The sequence below is a fragment of the Megalopta genalis genome, unplaced genomic scaffold (assembly GCF_051020955.1).
Source record: "Megalopta genalis isolate 19385.01 unplaced genomic scaffold, iyMegGena1_principal scaffold0026, whole genome shotgun sequence".
Classification (NCBI taxonomy): domain Eukaryota; kingdom Metazoa; phylum Arthropoda; class Insecta; order Hymenoptera; family Halictidae; genus Megalopta; species Megalopta genalis.
In genome coordinates, this window is record NW_027476096.1 from 867,870 (window position 1) to 880,109 (window position 12,240).

General features: G+C 36.6%; 1 protein-coding gene and 1 long non-coding RNA gene across 8 annotated transcripts in view; both read right to left on the reverse strand.

Annotated features, from left to right (window-relative positions):
• Window positions 1-12,240, reverse strand: part of LOC143260958 (cytochrome P450 6A1-like) — a 338,865-nt gene that overhangs the window by 15,669 nt on the left and 310,956 nt on the right. Inside the window, exons 1-2 of one of the 6 annotated variants that reach the window (XM_076527587.1) lie at window positions 1,534-1,644; window positions 1-117 (exon numbers count right to left, since the gene is read on the reverse strand). The exons of 1 other annotated variant lie outside the window; for it this stretch is intronic. The gene's annotated coding sequence lies outside the window, so the exon portion shown is untranslated. Of the gene's footprint in view, window positions 265-1,437; window positions 1,645-12,240 lie in introns of those variants that run through there. 4 more of the 6 variants (XM_076527586.1, XM_076527591.1, XM_076527588.1 and 1 more) reach the window with 4 other exon arrangements.
• Window positions 2,826-4,285, reverse strand: LOC143260953 (uncharacterized). 2 transcript variants are annotated; one of them, XR_013035232.1, is made up of 3 exons: window positions 4,208-4,285; window positions 3,962-4,122; window positions 2,826-2,975 (listed from the first exon to the last, which is right to left on the reverse strand). It is a non-coding gene; the product is annotated as an uncharacterized LOC143260953 (long non-coding RNA). The 2 variants fall into 2 exon arrangements; XR_013035233.1 differs by having other exon boundaries at window positions 2,826-3,719.

Consider the following 12,240-nt stretch of genomic DNA (forward strand, 5'->3'; position numbering starts at 1 on the left):
TTAGGACCTTTGCGCCACGTCAATTGCGAATCCCCGTGCTTGCACTATTGGCTGTCTGGATCAGCTCGAAGAACTTGTGATCCTACACACAAGTGCCGTCAACACTTCGACTCACAACTTTACGATCGTGCATAAAAAAGGTAAGATATTGAGTGAATGCAAAATACGAAATAGTACTGCAAGCCGAAATAAATATTTTCATTATAGTTTCTGTTATATACAGGGTGTTACCGAACTGGTGGTACAAACGGAAAGGTGGCGAATCTACATGGAAAGATAATTCGAAAATGTAGAGTGACATCAACTTCATTTTCGAATAAATCGATGTTAATGATTCGTAGAATACGCGTAACATTGACTATGTTATAAACAGAGCTGGGAAATATTTATATGGAAAAAATATTTGAAATACTATTTTAAATAACACATTCTTCACAATTCAAATAAAATAGTATTTCAAGTAGGATATAAAATTTCAGTAAATAAAATATTTGATTTCGATTATTCAGAGCTATAAAGCATGAAATAAATATTTCATTTTGATAATGTGAAACGTAAAATAAAATAGTCAGATATAGATCTTGGTATCTGAAGCTACATCATGAAATTAAATATTTTATTTTGATAATCTAAAATCTAAAATAAAATAGTTTTTATTTTAATAACATAAAACATAAGATAGAATACTGGAAATGAATTTTGAAGATAATTAACGTAACGTAAAACGAGAGAACATAAGAAATCATGTTCACAAATGAAATTTATTGTCATCTTTGCAAAGTGCATATTTTATCTGCGTTGATAATGCAGAGGAAAAGTACTTCGTTCGTTTTAGAATACCAAAGTAATTATATTTTACACTATGATTTAGTAAAATAAAATTATTTTATTTGGTTATAATAAAGTAAATAAATCAAATATTCCGAAGTATATCACAAATATTTTCAGTGTTTATTAAATAAAATGTTATTTGAAATATTATCTTAAGAATGTGTTACAAGGAACAAAATACTTTATTTTTAAAAGTACAATCTTCTGAGCAAATGAAATACTTTTTTTATTTCCAAAAATGCATACGTTCCAGTTTATAAACGGTATGATGACGAGGAGATTAATAGTAAAAAAAACACTTCAAACAGAAATTATTGCTTGAATTCGATATTTAAAAACGGAAAATACCCTTGGAAACGTACACAAAAATCTAATATACAGGGTACCGTCATGTAGGCATAGAAACGGAAAACATTTCCAACAATTTTCGAATTAATATTTAATTAAAAAGTAATACCATTTCAATGTTTATCCCTTAATAATTTCAGACGGAGACGTAAGTGAAATGGTATGGAAGCGTGCATGTATTCTACAAAACATCTAACATCGATTTATTCAAAAAAGAAGATTCGTACGCAAAAATGTCACTCCACATTTTCGATTTACTTTTTCATGTAGATTCACTTCTCTTCCACTTGTATCACCAGTTCGATAACACTCTGTATAACAACACAAATTTTACGTTAATACCCGAATTTATACCTGAAGAATTTCAAACAGGACTGTGTTAGCTATTTTGATTACACCATAATCGCTGTTAAACCATAGCGTAAAACACTTGTCTTGACCACAGAAGCATCTCTTTTTATTATAGCGCCGCAATCAGATAACACCAATCATTGAAATTTGTCGATCATTCTACGTTTCTTGTAAATGTGCAAATTCATCTTCAATCTATTCTTATCTGCTACGCAGAAAAAGATACAGTATCAGCTACGCAGTAATGATTACAATTGCTTGTTTTGAGACGATACGCACGATAACCTGTGTTTAAACAATGGATGCAGTAAGGCTGCAATAACCCCTTACAAAGATTAAAAAGTTTACAATTGCTTGGTTATAGCGCTCAGAGTTGGGCATTTTTTTCAAATAAATTCTTCGAATAACATCTCGAATAAATAATTCGAGTAATCTTTGAAGAGGAAGTATTAATAAGATATATTTGAAGGAAGGAAATAATCAATGTTACGGAAAATATAACAAAATTTTCTCGTGTGTATAAGGTAAATATTGTAATTTCATTTTTAAGCAGCTGTTAGAGATCTCTCAAACATTTTAAATTCCACTATGTAGAAACATATTATGCATATAACTGTGGTTTTATTAAAATAATTTACAGCGAAAGGGGAGAAGGCACTTCGTATCGTTGTGCTTTATTCAATTAACGTGCCTTAAAAACAACTCTTTGATCGAATATTTTATCCGATAATCTATTTGCTTCAGGTGAGTTTATTACACTGGCAAATGATAATAAACGTTCTATAGGAGCAGAGGAAGGTATCAGAGTGGTGTATTCTAAAAATATGTTTTTCATTGATACGTTTTGAAAATCATAATCATTGTTGGTGTTAAAATCATAATTATTGCTATTGTGGCGGCGACAAGCCGGCGCCACGTCTCCGCCATGTGTTTAGTTTTAAGGCGTAAGAATGTTTGGACGAATGGGCCGGGCTGCATGCTGTGCGTTAGCGTCGAGCGAATGTCTAGACGATTGGTTTGAGTGTCGCGTAGAATGAATGCGTCTAGCCAGGACAGAGTGAAAGCGAACCGTGAGAATGAGAAAGAATGATCTGGATGGGATGCATCGGTGAGCGAATGGTTAGTTCAGTAAGAACCCTCGTCGGGAACGGTACGCGAGCGTCGCGAGTTTAGTTCCGATTGTAAATAAAGATAGTCTAATTGTAACCGGGTTCAATTCTCTCTTCCCGTCGCCGATCCCACCTCCTCACTATTATTTGCATGAAAATGTTCAGTTGATGTGGAGATATATACAAATGTGTATATTCGCTACTGGCTGATACTAGCGTATCTCAATATTGCCGTTGTTGCGCCGTAAAAATGATTCGAACAAGAGTGACAAGTTGCCTCTGGTCCTCACTGGAAAGCGTGGCTTCGGTTCCAGCCCTTGTCCTTCGTCGCCATATCTGCAACAGATCCGTTGTGCTATCGGTGCTGAGTTTCGAGGACCTCAGTGTAAGATCCTAAACAATGTCGTTCTTTCCCGAGGTTCGACCTCTTTAAATTCCAGGATTGATGAAAAAAGTACAGAAAACTGTTCCTTCACATCCTCCGCGCGTAGACTTGTCCTCAGATTGTAGTCAAAACGAGTCTCTTCCTACCGACATCTAACTCAGCCGTGGACTATTCCTACCGTCGTCGAACGTAGGCTCTAATAGCATAACTTCACTGATATTTTCTTTCAAACGACATATTTTTTCTATACTTCTTTGACGTTGCCTTTAATATTTCATATGTTATGAATCGATTTCTCTAACGAGTTTTTCGCAAATAAAATAAATTACTTGCTACGTATAATGAGTATGTATAGTCTAAAGCATGCCGTATTTGGTATCATTTTAATTGGAAAAATCTAACCAATATATTGAAAACCAGAACGTTCCAGCCGATTATCGCCAGGAAGGTCCTGCAACTCCTTTGAATTTTTCTGGCGAGCGCACCACAGCAGCAGGATTAATTAATTACTCCTAGGCGTGCATGCGTGCGTGTATAGTTTCACTTTGTATTGTAGTCGATGTACGAATACTTTCCACACCGACTGTATGTAATTCGACTGGCAATGCGTTTATAGAGCTGTTTTAAGAATCCTTTACCAGCATGCGGTAAACATTTTGTACGCGTAAGTTACGGGATCTGACAATGCGGTTTATCTGTAAGCAAACTTGTTTTTACTTGTCTGTAACGGTTTACAGAGCGGTTTAAAACTCTGCTTAGCTCTGCGCAAAGCCTCTTCTAATTTTGGTTGATAAAGGCAAACGGACAGATAAATTACATGAAGATGCGCTCTATCATCAAAATACGCGGAGACTGATATCTGTGATACTCCAGCTCCCGTATAAATAGTTTTTCATTTGAGAAGAAATTTTAGCATAACAAAGCAGAGGGAGCATACGTTTTGTACGGCAATCCACGAATATCCGGATTCCGATGTGCCACACGTTCGACGACCACGACGAGATGATTCGGAAACACGGGTCACTGCTACCCGGCACCATACAATGCGTGATAAGCGGTCCATCAGGATGTGGTAAAACGAACGTTATGGTCAGCTTACTGGAATGAATGAATTTATCGAATGAACTGCAATTCGCAAATGCGTATATGTACTTGAAATGGCTACGTCAGCCGAAATACGAACACTTGAGCAAGCTGTTCTCATCCGTGAGAGAGGATGTGGGTTACTTCGTCTACTCGGACAACGTGAACGTAATCTCTCGGGCAGATGCTCGACCGGCTTCGATGTTTATATGTGCCGGACACACCCGCCACGACAACGAAATAACGTCGATAATTGAAGAACTTCGCGAAGCTGGATTAATTATTAATTGATCGTAAATTAAATTGCACGAGTACACTCGTTACATTAGTAACGAATGAAATGTTCATTGGTTTTAGATGGTTCGATAGAATAAGTATTCGTTGAAATTGTGGCGGAACCAATCATACGATATCCGCAGAGGAAAATTGGGTCGCGAGATCTCAAAATATCGATTTGAGACTCGACGACACACATATATCGGCAAATAAATTGTACGTACAAATTAATTGTACGTGAGAAGCGGCAAGCCAATATCATCGAAGTTCAACCATACGCAAGAGATAATCGAGGACATCGATCTATTCTTACGATAACCAAAGCATTTAGTAAATACATGTGCCTGGGCACTTCCTCTGAAAAGTAAAAGTGCCAACGATGTGTGCGTTAAAAAAGGATGGCAGAATTCCGAGCAATGTGCAAACCGATATGAGGAAAGAATTCGACAATAAAGATTTTCAAGAATATCAACCACTATTCCACGTTCAGCGCTATGAAAGCGACCATAGTCGAACGTTTAAACCGTACGCTGAAGAACAATGTGTGGAAATTTTTCTCGTTGAGCGGAAGATATCGTTGGATCGATGAGCTTCCCACGTTGATCGAGGACTGCAATAATCGAAAACATCGTACCATTTTTCTTGGTGTAATCATTCTTATCTACCGTGTACAGCAACGTCAAGATCGCTGCTCCTGCTAAATTCAAGGTTGATGGCTACGTACGCATCAGCAAGTTCAAAATTGTGTTCGACGAAGGATACACACCGAATTGGTCAATGTAAATATTATATTATTATTATATATTCTATATTATATTATTACGTTACATTACATTACATTTACATTACATTACATTTACATTACATTACATTACATTACAATTACATATTATTTAGTGGAAAAGGTATTGCGTTGAAAAGGAAGTAAAATGTATGTAAAATTGTTAGAATTGGATACGTTGAAAAAGAATACATGCATATAAACGTAATGTTTTTGACATATATTCCTATTAATCGCACGCACGCACGCACGCACGCACGCACGCACTCACGCACGCACGCACGCACACACACACACGCACACACACACACACACACACACACACACACACACACACATCCTTGGATGCATTACAATATCGTGGAAGTAAATAATCATGGGAAGATCATTTATTGCTAATGTAATCATCAGCATCATGCACAACTTCAGAACCATCAACTGCGTCCCCATACAAACACATTAAATTCCTTTTCTTTTTGTTGATCGTGCGATTGATACTCTCGAGTTTATATATATACATCGATTATACTCTTTTTTTTCTATAGTCATCGAACTATTCTTTTTTCATTGAAATCATGAATATCTGCATATGTCAGAACTTGTAAAAAAGATAGCAAACGCGAGTAAAGGTAAAATTTTTCTCATATGCTGCAGAAATATATCCCGTCGGCGAATCACCAACACCGTTGATAACTCAAAGATGATTGAACCTTTTGGCAGATGAGAAAGTTGCGTCTTCACTCGCATTCACTTCCGTTTCCGCAAATTCCAACATACGTACATATGCGTGATCTCGATAAAAACGAAAAAATAATTCAAGAATTACAGAAATAAAAAAGAGTAGAATCGATGTAAACTCAACAGTATCAATCAGACGAACAAACAAAGAAAAAAGAAATTCAATGTGTGTATGAGGACGCAGTTAATGATTCTGAAGTTGTGCGTGAAGTTGATGATGAAAAGATTACATCGGCATAAATGATTTCCCATGATTATTTACTTCTGCATCGTCTGATTAAATTGGCGAGACTGCATACTTAATTACATTTCCTCCGCGATGTTGTAATGTCCTCAAGAAAGGGTGTCGACCAAATTACTGAAAATGTAACGTTTATGGTCCTACGGACTCGATTCTAGTTACATCTGCGATACCGAATATACCAAATGATGTACAGACGTTATTAATTTATTGCTAACCGACTTTTCCACATGATCGTAAAGACATTTCAAATAGTCATCGAAACTTATGCATTTAGCTGTAACGTTCGTTCTAATTCCTGTTATTCTTTTTAATCTCGTCATTGCGCTTTGTCCGCGTGCCCCGTACAATTTCGTGCGGAGACCCACGAACTCTGTCATAATTGTCATAATTTTGTCATGTCATAATTTTACCGCCTTACTCGTCTTTCATCAATTCTAGTACTTTGTTGTTGGCGATCGGGACACCGTACACATTGTTTTCGTCATAATTGCTAGTATCGTAGTGGCAAATGTCACGTTTCATCGTCTCGTACGCGTCGTCGCAAGCGATCGAGATAAATCAAACTGTCCATGCCCGTGTATAGAATCTTGCATCTCTTTTGGAAATTTGGAAACATGTAACCGTAATGAAAATCATACAAGTATAATTTCGATGTGTCTAATACAGACATGTACCTATATATCTAGATGGGTTTATATAATTTAATTGAAAACTGTTTCAATTGAATCGCGACAAAATCCTCGGAGAATACGAGGTGAAAATTTTGTCGAGCTATTAGACACTGTACCCCGTGTCGACCGCTCCATCGCGAAAGCAATATTACGTTCTCCACTGTCTTTCCGAAAACCGCGTTGTTCATCAGTTTGAACAGATTCTTCGAGAAATCGTTGTCGCGTTGGCGCGCAATATCGTATTTACATCGATGTAGTCGCACAGCCAGCGTGATTGCTCAAACTCTAGAATACGCTGGATTTTATTTCAATTTCAAATTGTTTTTCAAATATTGCTGTAGATATTGATAATGGAGAACGTATCGTTCCTTATCGCGAAGCGTCGCCATCAACTTCTCTTGAGACGACCACGGTCCAGCATCGTGATGATTTATGATCAATACCATTTTGTCGCAGGGGTTACTGCGACGGTTTATATAAAATAATCCGAGAGTTTTTTTGGTTTTTATATAACGAGAACTTTAATATAACTTGTAACAAAAGGCGATGAGGTACAGTGTGTAGAAGGTAAAGGTAAACGAGTGACGGATGATACCGAAATATGGACACGTTGAGAGTCGGAGGAAAACTTGCTAACTAACTTCTCTCGGTCGAGAGGTCCTCGTATTTATTGGTAAGGGAAAGTCCTTGAAATTGGTAAGGGAAAGTCCTCGGGAAGGGCGAAGGCCTTTCCCAAAGATTTTCCGACCGGGGTGATCCGGGACCTATGGTCCGAAGCTGTGTCCCAACGTTTTTATTGTTTTATTGCGGGGTGTATGCCTTGCGTCGGGAAAACCCGAAAAAGGCATATGTACACCCCGCTTTTGAAGGACGTGTCTTTTTATGTCTGGTCCGCCACACCATTTTATATCTCTATTTTACACGATTTTATGATTTGTTTATAGTATATCATTTTTTGTTGCAACTTGTATGACCGAATCCACTTTATGGGGATGTATAAATATAATTTATATTAATTTGTTAGTGCATCTGAAGAAATGAGTAAAATTAGAATGCATTGTTGATCCCTTTCGTTACCCACGGCAAATACTCTGATATGACTTTTCGTCGCGAAATACATCAGAGTTTGGTTATTAGTATCCACAGAAATATATGCATATAGAATATATAAATAAATAATAATTTGTTAAATGTTAAACTTCTTGAAACATGTTTTTAAACAATAGAGGAATGAAACTAGTAATAAAATATTCAAATATTATTTTCACAAAGTGGGTGCTCCATTGGATCCCTCCATCGGTGTTGATTACACATAGCTTTAGTTGAAGCGAGGAGCACAGCACATGGCGGAAAAACGTCGTGCACGCGTTACCGAGGAATATTTTCTCGGCCTGCTCGAAATGTAAATCGTTTCCACACTTCTATCGAGCCGTTATTTCTTCAGAAATGTCTACAGAATCCGATCCTGGGTGGAGTTTCGTGCTCGACAAAGAACTTTTCGTAAAAATACAAAAATATTGCGGAGAAACTTCGACACTTTTTTAAACTTTGATATTAATTTATAATTATTTAGGACCGAAAACAATTAATAAATTGCATGCCACTATATTCGAAAAACTTCCCTCTACCTTTTGAGACCAATTAGATCTTTCTAACGTTTCTACTTTTCACATGCAATACCTCATTTTTTTCTCTAAAATTTTGGGTTTTTACAAAAGCTCGTTTTTTTCAAAAACTGTGGAGCAATTCGGTTTTCGGATTCTTGTTCGGGAAGTGAAGCTTTACAAGAATTTCATAATGGCTATAAGAAATCAGAAAAAAAGTTTGATTCTGTCGGACAGTGTAGTCGACATTAAACTAGATTTTACACTACGGACAGTTCGTTCTTCACAGTGTTTATATATTTCGTACACCACTGTAAATACTCGATGTACGATTTGGCCCATTCGTGATACTCGTCGATATTTCTAATCAACGCTGACATACGCGTCAAGCACTTTGACACGTTTTTACAAAGTTGCATCATTTTTGCGAAGTGTACACTACACCAACGCTCTGACATATTTTGTGAAATCCACAGTGCACATCGCAAGAAAGAATGTGACAATATTGACTAAAAATCTCTTGATCTCGAGCTGGATAATTTACAAACACCGTGTTCAAATATCTTCGACGCTGCAATCGCCTGCAACGATGATACGTTCACAGATGGAGACAAAACAATCTCGCCCGTACACAATTGTAATGGCGGCACGACAATATAATAATTCGCATCGTCGTAGAATTTACAATGTAAAAGTTCGCTCTATAAATCGAGCTGAAAAGATGTCCGTCGTATAACCCTCGCAATGGATGTATCCACTAGAAAAAGATGCAATACATCTCTCTCTCCCTCTCTCTCTGAAAATCACGTTGCATGAATTTCTATAATATTATATGAAAACAAGGGTAGAAATCACGGCAAGGACAATAAGACGACTTCATGAAGAAAATCGCAAGTGATGATAAGGACGACTTCCGGTAACACCGTCGATTCTTCCGGATGCAAAACCACGAAGACTGAGCGCCAGCGACTCCCACCTTCCCCAAGCCGCGCACTAAAGACTAACGCACGGACCTCCCTCCTTGCCCTGCAGGCAAATTTCCCTTCGGTTTCCCTGAGTGAGGACATCTACGCCTAGGACATCTACTTCTTACATTTCGAGAATATTCTCTGAAAGTTTTAAACTTTGCGGAGATAAAGTCGTTTAATTATTTAAAAGCTGGAACTTTGAAAACTCCTAAAGTTTACGATACAGGCGAGTATGCACAGGGTGTCCCAAAAATGTTTCGCAATACGGAAATGTGGGGTAGCTGAGGTCATTTAAAGTAATTTTTTCCTTAACAAAAATTCAATCTGCGGCTTTGTTTACGAGTTATTAACGAAAAACATTGAACAATGAGAGGCGAACGCTCGAACTATAGCGGGGTCGATCACTTGAGCGCAACGTGCTCTGACCGCGGAGCTTGACAGAAGTGAATGAACAAGTCACGGAGCGTGAATTTTCCGATTTTTTTTTACCACGTGACAGTGATAATTTTAAGAAAAATATCCTGATTATCCTTATTTCAGAATATCTGAAGAATATTTAGTAATTTTTCGGACCCGAAATAATAAGTATTTTAACCGTGCCAGCCGTTAAAATTTTCTTAAGCGCATAACACTTCACGTGTCGATTTGCGAAGCTAATTCAATAATAAATAATCGCGTTGAAGAACATGCAGGATATGTTTGTCTAAAAATGGTAAAGAATATCATTAACAGTATACTCGCCCATTCAGTTGAAGACGCATTTGCTGTTCGAAATTATGGGTCACGATATCGGTGCCACTGACCTCATACAATGTACAGCTGATCCTAGGCCGACGACCGCAGCGTTCAAGGAATAGTGTCGGAGGGACCTCAGGTATGGCTAACACAAAGTTCACTTTCACTGCACTGTCACCAAACTCAGTCCAGTTAATTAATCACTGATAATCCGAAACATTGATAATCCAAAATCGTAGAGGTATCCTATGGAGGGAGGTGAGGTTGTCGAATTGTTTGATTCAGCGTTAAAATGGAGTGACCCTGAAAAGGACCGATAAAATCATAAAAATCTTCTATTACCCTTTTTATAATACAGTAGAGACTCCCGTATCCGAACTATTACGAAACCAGATAGTAGATAAATAATAAACCAGATAGTAGAAGTTTCGGATAATAGAATAATCATCTTTTTTTGCATTAAATTATTCAAGTAGAAATTAACAAAATTTATAGTTTCTTTCAATATTTAAGGGTCCCATATCTCTTTAGCCGCTAAGTCACATAAATTTTGTATTGTTGTATTTTTAATGCTGGTCTATGAATTCGCTATCATGTAAAAGCAGTCTTTTAAATTAATTTTTTTATATTGCTCTATCACACCCTCTTCACTCATGCCAAATGTAAACAGAAGTTTTTTAAGCAAATCTTTTCTGTATAATATTTAAATATTTTCTGTTTAGAGCACTCAATTACTCCTTGATCTAGTGGCTGTGTAAGTGAAGTTACATTAGGTGGCAAAAACATAATCTTCGTAAATTCGTCCTCCTGGTAAACATATTGACATGTTTAAAATAACGTGGATGTTTACTTTTTTCAATAATCAGAACTGAAAGTTGATGGCATCCGGTAGCATTCGCTCAAAGTAGTGCAGTAATGCGATGCAAACATCACTATGAAACGTTGTGCGGATAACAGAACGTCCGTATATTAAAGTATTCGGATAATGTGGGTACGGATACGGGAGTCTCTACTGTACTTTCAACCTCATATCGCGATGGCGTAGCGATATGCGGATAATTCGCGCGCGATTTTTCTATCGCCTGTACTATATATATAAAGAAAATTAATGAAAATGTAACTATTGAATAGAATAACTAAATAACAATGTTTAAAAATCTAGTTATCACCAATAATAACTCATTTATAATTGATGCAAATTAAATAATAACTAATTAAGAAATACTTAACAACAATTTGACAACAAATTAGCGAGCAATTGAAAATTAATCCTTAGGTTTCATATCTGAATATATATGCTCTTATTAATGCGTTACAGTGCACGAGGGCAATGTTCTAATGAGACAATGTCCTACTAAACAGCGCTATGTGGGAAACAACGGAAAATAGGTAAGTTAGAGCTAGAGATAGAGCTAGAGAACTAGCTAGAGCTAGTTCAGATAGCTATCAAGCGGGCAATTCGTCAAATATTGATCTGACAGCAAATATTTTATTTACTTGCTTCCTTCTTTTCTTACTTAATAAATGACATGAAAGTAAAATTTTTAAATACGGATTACCTAAAGAGTATAACTCGTCCATTGTATCCATCGTGAAGTATAATATAATATGTACTAGCTTTGTCGTATGTTCATCTTTATATGTATTTAACTCACAGTCATATTTTACAAAAACAAATGCTTCGAGTTCGTCAAAAAACGCATTTATTACGGTAAGTATGCGATTTTTCAATGAAGGCGAACTTTGGCAGAGAAAATAAGACCTTTTACGCCAATAAATTGAGAACTTGAGCTGTACCTATTATTCTTTATCTTGAATATTTATTTTTCTTAAGATATTGAATCTCTAAAAGCACACAAATTTCATTAAAAAGCGTAATGTAATGCATTATTACTGTTATGTATCTATTACTGCGAGCCAAATACTGCGGACATTCCGATAACTGCGTGTCGAATACCGTGGACGTTCCGATTACTGCGTGTCAAATACTGTAGACTATATAATATTATTGCATGTACAATAGTGCGAATGAATAATACAATAATTTAATCTACCTACTGCATTACTCAGTAAAAATATATCAGGTAGGTATAATACGTAAAAATACATTATATAG